Raw genomic sequence first — 14,293 nt, 5'->3', positions numbered from 1 at the left:
ATTGCATTAACAATATGATAAACATCGAAGCAGAAAGATATCACGTCATTAATCGTAGAAAAACACTGACGAATACATTAATGCATCGTTGTAAACAAGACGATATTTCACTACCAAATTGGAATAAAAACTCTTCTTTTATATTTCATAGAAAATACTTCCCTAAATGTATTATTTGATATAAATCTTTTATAACAAAATTATTAACATATAATCGTTCCACATTGTTTCTAAAAGAAAAATTGAAATTTGTATTATAATTAAAGTTAGGTGTACAATAATCGAGTGAACTTGAAACGGATTGGATGAAATCGAGTTGGAGAATTAATGAAACCAATGCTGTGTAGTATCATGATATCCCCACCATACCTAAAAAACTTTTACTTGACCAGAAAGTTGAAGAAGGGGTGTGGTCAGAGACTATGTAAAGCAGATAGAATGAAGCAGCAGAACGGCAGTTCATTCTGACGACTTACAATCACTTTGTGGAATATCCGTGATATAAATCTAATTATTCTAACTTTTAATTTCAACGTTATTTCAAAGTGCGGAAAAGTTTTCTTCGAAAAAGTAATCAGGAAGAACTCAAATCTTCACGGATTTTAAATTTAATCAATCTTGGAATTATTTTTTCTCATCTAGATCATAAAGATCTTATGTGTCCATGAGGTGCAAAGTTCTAGATTGTCAAGGCAATTCTCCGACATTTTTACCAAGTGTCAGGTAAATATTGAAGAAGAAAATAAAAACAATACTCTTTCGTAATAATTTGAAAAAATATAGAAAAGTTATGCAAATTGTTTTACACTAAATATGTATTACTTTTTCTTTTGCTTTTATCTACAAACAGATTAGCTAAAAATCTTCGGACTCGTAAAGGAAGTCGTCGTGGTAATGCTGCAAACCGATTAGAGTTATTAGTACTCGTTCATTTACACCACGTGCCGTAGAGTAAGTATACAAATTTCAAATAAAAATTTGAAAAAATATTAGATCACTCAGTACGAAATGTTCGATTATTCCGCTTACTTTCATTCCATGCTTACTGACCTAATAAAAGAATGATATTTATTAATTTAATCATTTTTTAAATGTATTTTAGCAACTTAAAAGACAAGAAAAGTTCTGGTAATCACCTTTACGTTCAATAATTATTATTTGATAATTAATTAAGAATAAACTCAAGAGATTTCATCGAATCATTGTTTATTGCACCGAAGCTTATCAGTTCCTAGCTGATAAACCAAAGTACAAATTCAAAAGCATCGAATTTTGAATCTGAATTAATTTTTTGAGTTGGAAAAGGATTTTAAACGATACAAATATGGTGTTCACTAATTTGGACGAGTCAGAAATCACGGGCCCTTATCAACAAATCAAGTTAGTATATAATTTATATTAATTTTCAATAATGATATATTAAACCACTTAGAAAGAATAATTTTAATATAACAAATGATAGAACACTTTTTTATTCAAGACTTTTATTTCCTCTGTTATTTAGGAAAGATAAAATGACTTCAACGTCAAACGAATTTCAGAAACAAACTCAACATCAGCAAAGTAACAAAAATGATCAAAAGTATGGTGTTTGGGGACCAGTTTACAAAAATAAGGAAAATTTCGTAAACATGCACATTTGTTAATTTTTTCTAACACCATGTAACATTTAAAATCAAGCACATATATATTTAAATATGTGTATCCAATTTTTTCTAAATTTGTGTTTTTTTTTTTAAATCTTATTTCATTTTAATGGTACAAAATGAATGATCAATCAATTCAAATTCGAAATTTTCAATATTTTGGAATTATAAATCATACTTATCGCTAGAATAACATAATGGCATTACTTCATATAAAAAAATATATTTTTGTTTCTAAACACAAAATCAGAATTAATAAAGAATTGATATATTTTTTAAATGCATTGAATCAGCATTCTAAGCATATTCCCTTAATGTGATATTTAAATATACTATATTAAACTTAGATTGTATTTAGATTAAAGGTGAATGAAATTGTTCGAGTAATGTTTTAACGAGGATAATTGTTAACTATATTTGGGAAATATACAAAACATATATTGCATTATACGTATTGTTATTTTTTTTATATTCTTTGAGTCATTAAAATTATGCCAATTATTTACAATACTGTACTATTTGATATAATACTAACAACTAATATTAATGACTAATATTTTGTGATTAATTTTGATTGAAAATACTGGCATCAAATGTGTTAAAACATTGATCCAATAAACAGCAAGCCATCAACACTTTTAAGCGAAACAATTTACCACGATAATATTGATCGAACAAGGAAGAAAGAAGTATGTAGAAAGAGGAAGAAAATAAGAATCCAAATATAAATTTCAGTGGTATGAGGTGAAAGAGGAGTAGTAGAGAAGATCAGTATCGAAAGTGATGGCATCCGGCTAACAGTGAAGAAGAAAATCCTTAATGCTTTGGTTAGAGACGGGAAGTAAAAGTAGTTGTAGTAGGGGAAAGGTATGGAGAAGGTATGGAAGCAAGCATGAGCTTTTCGGAGGGGTAAAAAGCTCGTGGAAGAGGAAAAAGCCATAGTTACTGAGTCTCCCGACAATCGTGGATGCATCCTTGTTGCAGTCGGTTCCTGCACGCTAACTCGTTCGTTTCTAAAGTTTGTGCGGAGGAAGCTCGATTTAGCATAATCGTTATCTTTATTTCAGTATTTTATTTTCCATATGAGCATATATATATATACATAAAAATATATATTTATTTATTTAACTAATTAATTTATTTATTTATTCATAAACATCCATTCCTGTGGCTATCAAAGTCAACTGAATTTTGTATTTTGTTATGCAGCAAATGATCGAATTTCTAAATCGATTTTTGTATGATGAAAATCAAAATATAAAATAAAGTGTCTTCGTTAGTAAGTAGTGAAGTAGTTCGAGACGAAATTACAACGAAGAGATACGAGACGAGACGAAAAGAAACGAAACGAAACGAGACTGGCGCTATTTTCGTAGCACCCTAAACATACACATTGGTAAGAAAGCTTTTGTACGATTATATTTATTCCTATGTTGGTGTTGAAATTTTCTAATAGTATTTTACGCTCAACACATATATCTTTAACTATTTAATCCTCAACCTTAACCTCTTCGAGAGAGATAGAGATAAAGAGAAAAAAATATTTCTTGGTGCATACCTGACTACGAGTTTAGAATTGTTCGATCTAATTCGTCCGAAGCATGATCGGGATTCGTTTCAAAGGATTCTAAAGAATACAAAAATTAGAAACAAAGGTTTTATGTGGTATGTACACGTTAAATTGATCACATTCTCCAAGCGTTTTAAACACCATGGACTAATTCTATTCGGATTGAAAAAGTCTGATTGTAGTCTTTCCTTTCGATCTTCCCAATTCTTAGAAAGGTCGTTGCAGAAACCGAAAAATCCAAAACTATCATTTCTTCTTTTCCTTTCATTATTATTATTATTATTATATAAAATTATATAAAACGGTACTTATAGCAAACGTTAATTTCTGTCATGAACGGTCGAGAAAAAATATTAACACTTCATTGCGAGACGATAAAACCATTGTTTCGGTAAATTTAGAAAAACACATACATACGTGGAAATGCAATGGTAAAAAAAGGCAACCCATTATGGATAAATCAAAGAAGATGACATTATCGAACAGAATTTTCAGAAAAGAAATGCTAAAATAATCATAAGTAAGATAGAGTAATCCAAAACTTTGTGAATTCGCAGAAAAAGATAACATGTTCAATTTTTAAATATTCATTCTGGATAAATATATATATCGTCTCGCTATGACGAGAAAAAGATAAAAGAAATACGTAGAAACAATTCCGAGCGGAAATAGAACTTCCTCTTTCGCGTACCAAGACGCTGACTCTTCTCTCTCTCTCTCTCTTTTTTCCTTTCTTTCTTTCTTTCTAAATTATCTTTCATCTAAATTTCAATGTCTTTCTCTCTCACTAATTCTAACACGAATGATTGTTTCATACGAACAGTAATTCCAAGTCCCTCCAAAAGTTTCCAAAAGTCAGAAAATAACGATATTAAAGAGAGAGAGAGAGATATCTATTGAAAAAAGTTTGTAAGTAAAAGCTAATCTTGTTTTATATTTATTAAGTAAAAAAGTTCTCGGATAAACTATTTAAAATCAATGAAAGAACAGGATATTATTGTTGAAAGTTGTTTTAGAAAATTTTAGACCACTGTATGAACGCCTCCTACTACTACTACTACTACTACTACTTCTTCAATTTCTTGTACATTTTGTTTTGTAGGGTGCTATTTTTATCGGCACCCAATAGTCACTCGTCAAGTCACCGTATAAGAACACAACCCCTCGCGAACAGCCGGAGGTGTACTACAAACTAACGTCCCCCTAAGTCATTTCTAACGTGATCCTATCGTGAAAAACGCGAGGTATAATTGTTCATCGTAACAACCACGCATGCTACTTTTTCCTGTACCACCATTAACACGAGGACGACTTTACGAGGGGATATAGAACACGTGCTATTTTCAAAGAAATTTTTCTAAATAAATCAATACAGTTAACTGAGATGGTTAACCTTTTTTGATACTAGGATTGGATTTGTTTCTAATAAATAATCTTCATTATATTGTTTCGACCTAAAATACCAATATAAAAATATATTGAAAAAAATAAAAATTTCTAAAAAAAAAAGAAGTTTCTTCAATATAAAACAAAATAAAAAATTGGAAACATATAATAATTATAATAATTATTATATTTCGTCTGCCGAAACCCGGGATTGAACCAGGGACATTTAGATCTTCAGTCTAACGCTCTCCCAACTGAGCTATTTCGGCACATGTAATGCACCCCTTTGATATAGTATTATAAATCATTTATAATTATTATTATAAATTAATTATTAAATAATCTTGAGAGAGTGAAAGAGAGTGATAAACAATAAACTACTCCTACACACTTTGTAATAATTATATTATAAAAATGATTATAATTATATATAGAATAGGCATCACGCGCGAACTAAACCGAAAATTGACGAATGATTTTATCTTTTAGTCTAATTTCTTCGTGCTTCATTGGAATGTCGTTTACTATGCTCTCATTTCCTCCCTCTTTCTTCTTTCTTTCTTTTTTTTTTTCTACGTGCCGCACGTGCTCACATCCTTTGGCACGCGCGTGCGAGCTATGTATGTTCTCCTTCCATTAGTACCTCATCCTTAGGGAATTCTTCAAAAGGGGGACAAGGATGATTGAATTTACTTGGTAAATAAAAAATTAATGGAAATCACATAAAAATATCTATGAAAATGTTTCTACCATTAACCCATCTTGCCACTATTACTATGTCGCGCAAACCGTAATAAAAAATATATAATAAAAATGCTGACTTTGATTTTTCATTACCGATACGATCGACAACAACAAAATCTGCTTGATCATCGGAAAGAATAAAAAAAAAGAAACAGAGAGAGAGAGAGAGACATTGAAAGAAAAGCATCGAAGGCGTCTGCTTTAAACGATGGAAGCCAAGTTCGTTCAACTTAGGACCACGAGAAAAAACAAGCCATATATATGTGTGTGTGTGTACAGTACACCGTTTACTATAATGTTTTAAATGAATAAATAGATTGTTTAATTAATGTACGTCTTCAAATAATTGTTATATTACGCAAATCAAAAACTATTGAATTTTACAAAATTTTAAAAGATGAAATCTTAACACAGCTGACCATGCCAATTGGGCAGTTGTTATATTTTTATAAATAGATGTATAAGTTCGCGAATGATTCTTGACGTCAAATATGTTATGTATATGCATACATACATATACACAGAAGTTGTTGGCTAAGTTTAAAATGCAGCTTGTTGGTGCAAATGATACGTGAGAATTCATTGACAGAATCCAGAGAATGAAACGGATGCCAACATATTTTGTTGTTCCTGTCCCACGTTACTTTTCAACATTCGACGATACTGAACGATCATCGTGCGAAGCTTTTACGGTTTATTCGCTTCATTTTGTTTCCCCATAAAAAGGAACGCAGATGCATATTTTGTATATACCGGGTGTATCATTTCATTCGATTTACCTGTAATATTTGAAAAAGATTGTGAAGAATTGAATTGACACAAATAATATCAAAGTTTTATATTTGACATTAAAAGAAAAACGCGAAGAGAATAAATTCACAAAGTCTTTCGTATTTCCACTGTGAAAGAGAAAAAAAAGAAATTTGGTAAGGAGATCCGTTCGAGAAACGGATGTGTGGATCTAAGAATAGGAAAATTCCTTTTTCCTTTCTGTTCTTACGTTGAAAGCAATTAAACGAGATTCGACAAGTTCGTATGGCCCTTCTCACATTTAAGCAGTCGAAATCCTAAATAATATTTGCATCGAATTAATATTGGTGTTTTAACAATTTAAAAAAAAAATAGGAATAAATATAGTTTTCAAGTTAAAAAACCGAAAGGAGTTTCCTGTATTCCCGATATTTGAGATATTCGATTACAGAAGCTCAGGGTAAAATCAAAGAGTTTAAAAATAAAATAAGGGGTCTTGAAAATCGTGGAAAATAGGACAAAGAAAGCTGCTACCACCCTTTGGTTCCTTTTTGTTCCAAGTATAAAGTCTCGGGTGCAGACCCCCTGCGAACCGAAAAGCTTTCCTGACTAACACGTGTATCTGCTGCCGGCAGATTTTGTCCAACTAAGTATAGCCAGACGATCCCTAAATTCTAATGAACCCCAATTTCCGAGTAAAATCAATTTTTAACATTTCTTCCTCCACTCGCATTTAGAATTTTAAATTGTGCGTTGGATTGAATATTTTCTATTGAATTAGTCAATAAGAAATGCTGAAATTGTATGGAAAGAATGTTGAAAAAATAGTAAAATGTATTAATATCAATTGACGTGATCAAAACTTGTGATATTTACTATAGCCAATTTAATTTATTCAATAATTCGCCGAAGATAATGAATGTTCTCTTATTTTTCATTTGCTTTTGCAAATCTTCGACGAACGACGACATCTATCTGTACGTCGAGACGGCAACACCCGTGTTGCCACTACACTAAAATAGATTTGGTATCCCGAAGCTGAAGGAAACGTGCTCAGGAGAAAACCACGGTCTTCAAACTCGTTGAAAAAATAAATGGACTTTTTTGTTTTCGATACGTCGATTAAAACATAAAATTAAAAGAAAATTAAACGAAGTGTCAATCAGAGAACGATCATATTTTAATTCATTCATTTATTTATTCCTTTCCTTACACGAAATTGTTTGTACCAATAAATTTGCCTTTTTTAACAAAGATTTAAACGAATTTCAAATGAATTTAAATGAAATTGAAAATAATAGTCTTTGTAAATGAACGTGATATCCTGTGTCACTGTACACACGTGTCTACCGTACGAGTTACTATCGAAATAAGCTTACGACTAACTGAGATCGTTTGATTATTTAAAAGGGTGCGATGGATAAATAAACCACAGTCGAATCCTAGAACAGTAATGGCGAACTCATGACCTGCGAAGGAAGTTTAAATGATCCCCCATGAACTTTTAACGAGTTTAATTAAATAAATCAAAAACTATAGGAATGATATTTACAAATTTCAATGAAAAGTTTGAAGTTTTACTCGTCACAATTGAACGAAGGGAAATTCCGTAGAACAGAGAACACTTCGATGCTAGATTATAGAATCAATTCAATATGTAGAAAGTATAAAAACAAAAAGGCTTACCATTTTCCTTAGCTTTGATCCTAAATTAGAATAGACAACGAAGTATTTGAATACCGGGAGGATTCTTACAAAAATTCGTTGAAATCCCTACAATTCTATGTTTGGCGGGCTGATTCATTCGAACGGTGCGCAGACGCACCTCGCCCGAATTTTTCATTTTCTTTTGAAAACATATTTTTCCATTTTCTTCCAAAATCTAAGAATTTCAATATCATTCCTTCTCTTTATTTATTTTAATAATCAACAACATTATTATTGTTTTCTATTCCAGATTCAACGTGAATGCATCAAGTGAGACGAAAAAAAGAAAACAAATTGTAGCCGTGAATCATTAAAAAATGAGGTCGAGGGATTCTGTTGTTTATACTCCAGTTTCAATTGGACCAGACACCGACGATGAAGAAACATTGGTCAATGCGGAAGTCTACAGCAATGGTAAGTTTCTAACTAATTTATGACGATAAATGAAAAGATTTTATCAACTTAACAAATTACTGAAGATTGTCGAAAATCCTCTCAAATTGTTCGGCTATCTTCAATAATTATTTGAGACTATACCGATCAAGGTTGGTAACAATGAAATCTTCAGAATTTAACACCGGAAACCAGCATCTTACCATACGAGAAATAGCTGAAATTGTCAAGAACTGATGAATTAAATTAAAAAAGAATTTCGACAAAATCGTTAACACTTCTTTTCGTCTTATAAAACTAGAATGTACCAATCCAAACTATCCAAAATACTACTAAACGCGAGGATATTAACGACACGTGGATATTATCGATAATTTATCGACGATTAGTAAAAATATGCATACCGAGTATCTATTTTATAAGTTAGTTTTCAATTTCGAAAGACAATCTATAAAAATATGGTTCTCTGCTAGCAGTCGAGGTTACTGGCCTCGATTAAACCATAATTGATGTAAGAAAGGAAAGGAAATCGTGATAAGACCAAAGAAAGAATCGATTTACCCTTATCCAATCCTATTTATAAAGTGATCGTTTTAGACACAAATGATTCAATAATCAATTCCGACTTCTATTGAGAAACAGTAGAACATTGAAAAAGAGATTAATGAATAGAAACTTTTTGTTCATTCGAATAATTGAATTCGCGAGAAATTCATTCGGCATTTATTTACTCATTCAATTATAAACTTTCGTAAGAGAACATCATCAAATTCGCATCAGTCATACAGATTAAGCTCTTGACCCAAGACAAGAAGCCTACGATTGCAAATAGTTAGACAAGCATCAAATAAAAGTAACTCTGAGTCAGAGGAGGACACCTACACAACTTCCGAATTCAAACTTTATGCTTCGAATACATATTGAATATACGTGGGTGTGATAAAAGAGACAGACATATTTCCACATGCACATGAATACGTGAATATACATAGATAAATACAATGTCAGATAATTCGTCGCGTCAGATTCCGTTTTAGGAAAAACCGTATCTCCTGTCCCACGGAAAGACAATCTAATCGTCTTCTTCGAACTATTCGTCAGAATTCTTTCCATTTTCTTCTTTTTCTTTTTTTTTGTTTGTCCCTCGTATAAATCTTTATCTTAATGCTGGCATTTTGTACAAAAAAAAAGAAAAAGACAAAAGAAAAAAGTGAAAGAAACAATGGCACTTTCAGTTGTTGATCGGGTCAATCGATTTGTTCATTCGCGTAGCTGTATGCAAGGCTCAGAAGAAACTGGAAGACTATTTGATGTATATGTGCATTTCAGTAAAAGCCCCTTTAGTATATTACTTATATATACTTTCACGAGACGTTGCATTTATCTCGTCACGTTCAATTAGAAAGCAGCGGAAGTTTCTTGATGTTGTGGGAACTAGCTGTTAGTATATCCAAGCCCATTGGTAATCGATATTTATTTCTTCGAGACATCTACTACGTCGTCATAGTTGTCGTTGTCGTCTTTGATAAACGATAAGGAAAGTTACGAGAAACCTTTCTGTTCGTTCATAAAATCATAATAACATCCGAGGTACTCGATAAGTTTTATCAGTCTTGGCGCCGTCTGGTCATTGTATTAATTTCTCAATCGATTTTTGTTTATATAGTATGATCTACATATATACCTACACGTACACACGTACATTCATTTTTAAAATTTGCCACTTCAAATTACTTCAAAAGTATTTTAAGTATAACACAACGTTTATTTTGAGCAAATACACAAAAATCATGGTCAATTTAGATTGAAATCAATATTTGATTGAAATAATCTATCTTATCGTTTCTATTAATATAATCAATGGTTTTATAATTTAAATGACAAGTTTGAAAATAAACGTAATGCGTATTTTTTTGCAAAACTTACAAAATCTTTATCAGATTGATATGAAAGAAAAATAGCCATTAGCTGTTTTGAGATATTATTTTGGAAAGGAAAGATCATGAACGTGTCCTCCTCGTTCATGCAGATCTTCCTGGGACGACTTTCGTTCCTATTCCAGGCACGCACAGTTACAAACACACAGTTACACACCTCACACGATCGGTATACTATATATTCTTGCTTACATAGTTTCAGGTTGGTATATAAAACACGACAGCACTCTTCTCTCTCATTCTCTTTTCGGTTTTTACCTTTTTTACTCTCCTGAGGCATATCTTTTCAGCGACCTCGTAAGATTCACAATCTCTGCCACGTAAAATCCTTCGAAAAGGACGAAAACACAAGATGAGGAGGAAAAAAAATAGAAAAAAGAAAGACGAAAGGAGAGCTGTTGTTAACTCGGTGTAAAACGTAGTGCTGGTTGTGACTTGGAAAATTTGCTGTCGTAAATAAGAAACGTTAGCTACACGTGACGCGTTCTCTCTTCCTTTCTCTTTCTTTCTTTCTTTATTTCTTTCTTTCATTATTTATATCCTACTCTTTCTCTTTCTTTTTCTTAAGAACGAGCTCGTAGATATACACATTCGCAGATAATATCGTTCATATCGTGATCGTACACTTTGCAACGTTCCGAATTACTTTCCTTCCTACGTGCAAGTACCCTACAAAGAGAGATTGGTTTCTCTAAACTATTTACGATCTTTAGTTTAAACACTGATATCATTATTATTACTTCATCTTTAAAATATATGAAATATTATCTCGACTGTAGATATTCTTTTCATGTTATTCGATAGGTATTTGTTTTATTTGTATATATTTAATATCTGTGCAGTAGTAACGATGAAGATTTTATTTTGTTTTAATATAATATTGGATATGTTAGAAAATTTGAATAAATTGTTATAAAATTGTCAAAGTGTCAACAGGAACATTTTGCTAATATGTTAAATAATGAACATTTTTTTATGAACACATTTGAGAATTAATATCTGGAAAGAAAGAAAAGAAAATGACATACATTAACCGTCCTGCTTATCGATCGAATCGGTACATCTGTTTAAAGTTGGCCAGAAGTTCTTGACACCCGGTATACTAAAAGACATACCCAAAGAGATGGTAATCGGTACAATGTTGGCCGGCGTCGCATGCACGTTACAAGTCCACACTTATCGTTACGATCTATCAAGTTTTTTTCTTTCGTGGGAATCCAGCAATACTGCTCGCTCACTTTTTCCTGCCTATCTTTCTTTTCATTTTCTTATATACATAACTTCATCGTTTTAACATTAAATGAATAATTTTATCTCAATCTTTATTCATCTTCATTTTTAATATAAATTAATATTACATGCTAATGTATGCAAATAATCCATCAAACGAAAGCAGGAGCTAATTGCTACGTTTTTCAGTTTTAAATAATTAACAAAATATTGTTTATAAAATTAGAAGATCAATTAAAATCTCAGTGATCACGTAATCCCCGAACAAAATAATACGGATAATAATAATCGGGCCAACTATACCGTTAATGGTGCGAAAATGACGCGTCTTTTAGTGATTTCATTCTGTACGGTAAAATGAGTTGAATTAAATTCCTTTTTTTCTTGATCTTTCTTTCTCTCTCTCTCTCTCTCTCTTTCTTTCTTTCTTTCTTTCTGTATCGCCTTGAAACCATATGAAAGATAGAAAGAGAGAAAGGTTGCATCAAACCGGCCCCGAGGCAACCGACTGCGCAACCTGCTGTAGGATTTGTACCAGGTGGAAATCTGCGTTCGTGTTACGCGTCACCTTCAACGAGATAAAAGCACGAGAGCGAGAACGTTTTCTTGTATGTATCTCACCCCGATCGATATTGTGAAAAGCAATATGTTCTTTCTCATGTATGTACAATATATGTATATGCGCATATGCATACATGTGTTGATAGAAAAACATATGCAATACATGGAAGTACTCACAGTAATACTCGGTGTTGACCCATTCGAACGTTACTTTTTGTCGTTCCTTGTTTCGCACGTGATTTACCCCGTAATACTCTTCTCGTCTCTCTTGCAAAACTGGCTGATCGTGTTACAAGCATGTATGATATTAGTTAGTCAAGTATACGTTTCATTATTTATATACTAGAGTGATATCTAATTAAACGATACGAGTAATTAAAAGACACGGAAAATTTCTTACGGTTCAGATGGTATTTGTATTTTTTGTGAATAGGGTAAAAGACAATACTCTTCTCTATATTTACATTGTTACTTTTTAATATTATAAATGTTTCTATAGAAAAGAAATACTTTTGATATATGCTCTTTTTATCTGCTCACGAAAAAGAACACATTCCTTACTTATTGTAATTTCTCGATTTATCTTTGCAGACAACCCCTAGTCATCTTTTTTATTCTTTTAAAATAAACATAAAAGAAAAAATATATAAAAATGTGTTTTCGTTTATAAAAAATTGAACAAGTTTATATTATAAACGTATAGAAGAGAATAACTTCCAGTTCTACGGAATATATTTATTTACTGTCACTACTTTTTAAAGCACATTCGATCTCTCTCAAGAGACATATTCCTATTCCAGTTCCCTTCTATAACACACGAGATAAGACTAGTAACCGTTCATATCTATCTCACACAACGTGCTTTGCGTATTGCTCCGTTACGCCCCACCCCTCCTCTATACGGATTTCTTACGGGTCGTTGTTACGGGGCCCCGCTTTCACGATCCAAGTGACTACTACTGACTCTTGAATGAAAGAAAGATACGAGGGAATGAATGAACTAAGAGACCAGGCCAAATGTTTCTCGTAAGACCAAGAGCATGTCTCGATTCAGCTACGAGAGTTTTAAGTGGGTAGTATTCGTGTGGGCGATCATGCGTTGCTTTTACGTTTACCTATATACTTAACGAATAATGTTTTTAGGGTGTGTGTGTGTATGTATTAACTTGCCCGGAAAGTTCATATCGATTTACATTTTTATTATTAATCGGTCAAAACTTTCCGGGGTGTTATATTATAACACACATACTTCAAATATACTCATTTCAGTGATAAAGTTATACAATATAAATGAATCAAGAGGAAAAATGTATGTATGTATGTGTAGTAATTAGCATACAATTGTTAAATATAATTACGATTGATTCTTCTCTCACACGTAAAATGACGAAACTAAAGACGGAAGTAGTCTATAATAAAGCATGTTATAATATTTGCATAGTTACCGGTGAACTAAAAAAGCCAAAATATAAATGTACGTAGTATTTCATTGTGAGATGTAATTACGATGCGTTTCACTCGAATCGGACACCGGTACAAAAGGTGTCCTACGAATGAAAGTAGTCCACTTAAATAAAGAATTACTCAAGGAAAGAAAGCTCGAATGGTTCTCAATTGAAGAAAAACATTGGCTAAATGAATTTCAGTGTAATAGAACGATATCTAGGTCTAAACGATCAGTATCTGTTAGGGTTACGCAGGAAATTCGTTGGTGGGCGAACAATCTCGTCGCATCTCGTCTGCCATCGTGACGATTAGCAGAACGATTTAACGTTTAACCAATGCCCACGCATCCAATTGTACCTAATACGACTGTGAAGTTTAAAGTAACGCGAATAATAATTTCCTACCGCCGGTAGGATTTTCTTCGACACTTTTCCAAATAAAAATGCATTTAATTGCATCCAATAAATTCCTAAGGAATATTATAGAAAAATTTGCCCTCGGGGGCAAACGGTTAAATATGGTAAAAAATCCATTTAAAATCTATAATAAATATTACCATTTCATTTTTATTATCTTCATTAAGTTTAATCAGTGTAATAATCAACACTTTACCGAACAGTTACATTCAATAATATCAAATACTAGTTCCTGTTTTTACTTTACCTCATTCATAAACCTGTTTCTTAAAATGAATTATTGCAACTGTCTTTCTCTCAATACACATATGTATATATGTACATATGTATATATAAATGTACTCTCTCTCTCTCATCGTACACGATCGTATTTGGTGATGGCTTCTTTGAAAAGATTTAGGTATCTTACAGAGTACGTAGCAGGGAGAAGTTTTTTTCCACCGAATACTGTCTTTCGAATCAGCGAACCCGTATAAGGACCGGCTCGGACACACTCGGGTGCATTCC

The 14,293-nt window shown here is 32.1% G+C and overlaps 1 long non-coding RNA gene and 1 other non-coding gene across 2 annotated transcripts; one reads left to right on the top strand and one right to left on the bottom strand.

The window, feature by feature from the left end:
- Positions 1–379: 379 nt before the first annotated feature.
- Positions 380–1,927, top strand: LOC106787009. The gene is made up of 4 exons (XR_001381725.1): positions 380–723; positions 851–951; positions 1,103–1,380; positions 1,505–1,927. It is a non-coding gene; the product is annotated as an uncharacterized LOC106787009 (long non-coding RNA).
- A 2,871-nt stretch (positions 1,928–4,798) lies between these two features.
- Trnaf-gaa lies at positions 4,799–4,871 on the bottom strand. Its single transcript has one exon. It is a non-coding gene; the product is annotated as a tRNA-Phe (tRNA).
- Positions 4,872–14,293: the final 9,422 nt, after the last annotated feature.

This window comes from Polistes canadensis, unplaced genomic scaffold (assembly GCF_001313835.1).
Source record: "Polistes canadensis isolate GaletaPanama2010 unplaced genomic scaffold, ASM131383v1 scaffold_89, whole genome shotgun sequence".
NCBI lineage: Eukaryota > Metazoa > Arthropoda > Insecta > Hymenoptera > Vespidae > Polistes > Polistes canadensis.
The sequence above is the reverse complement of the archived record's forward strand: the minus strand, read 5'-3'. Positions and strand labels throughout refer to the sequence as shown.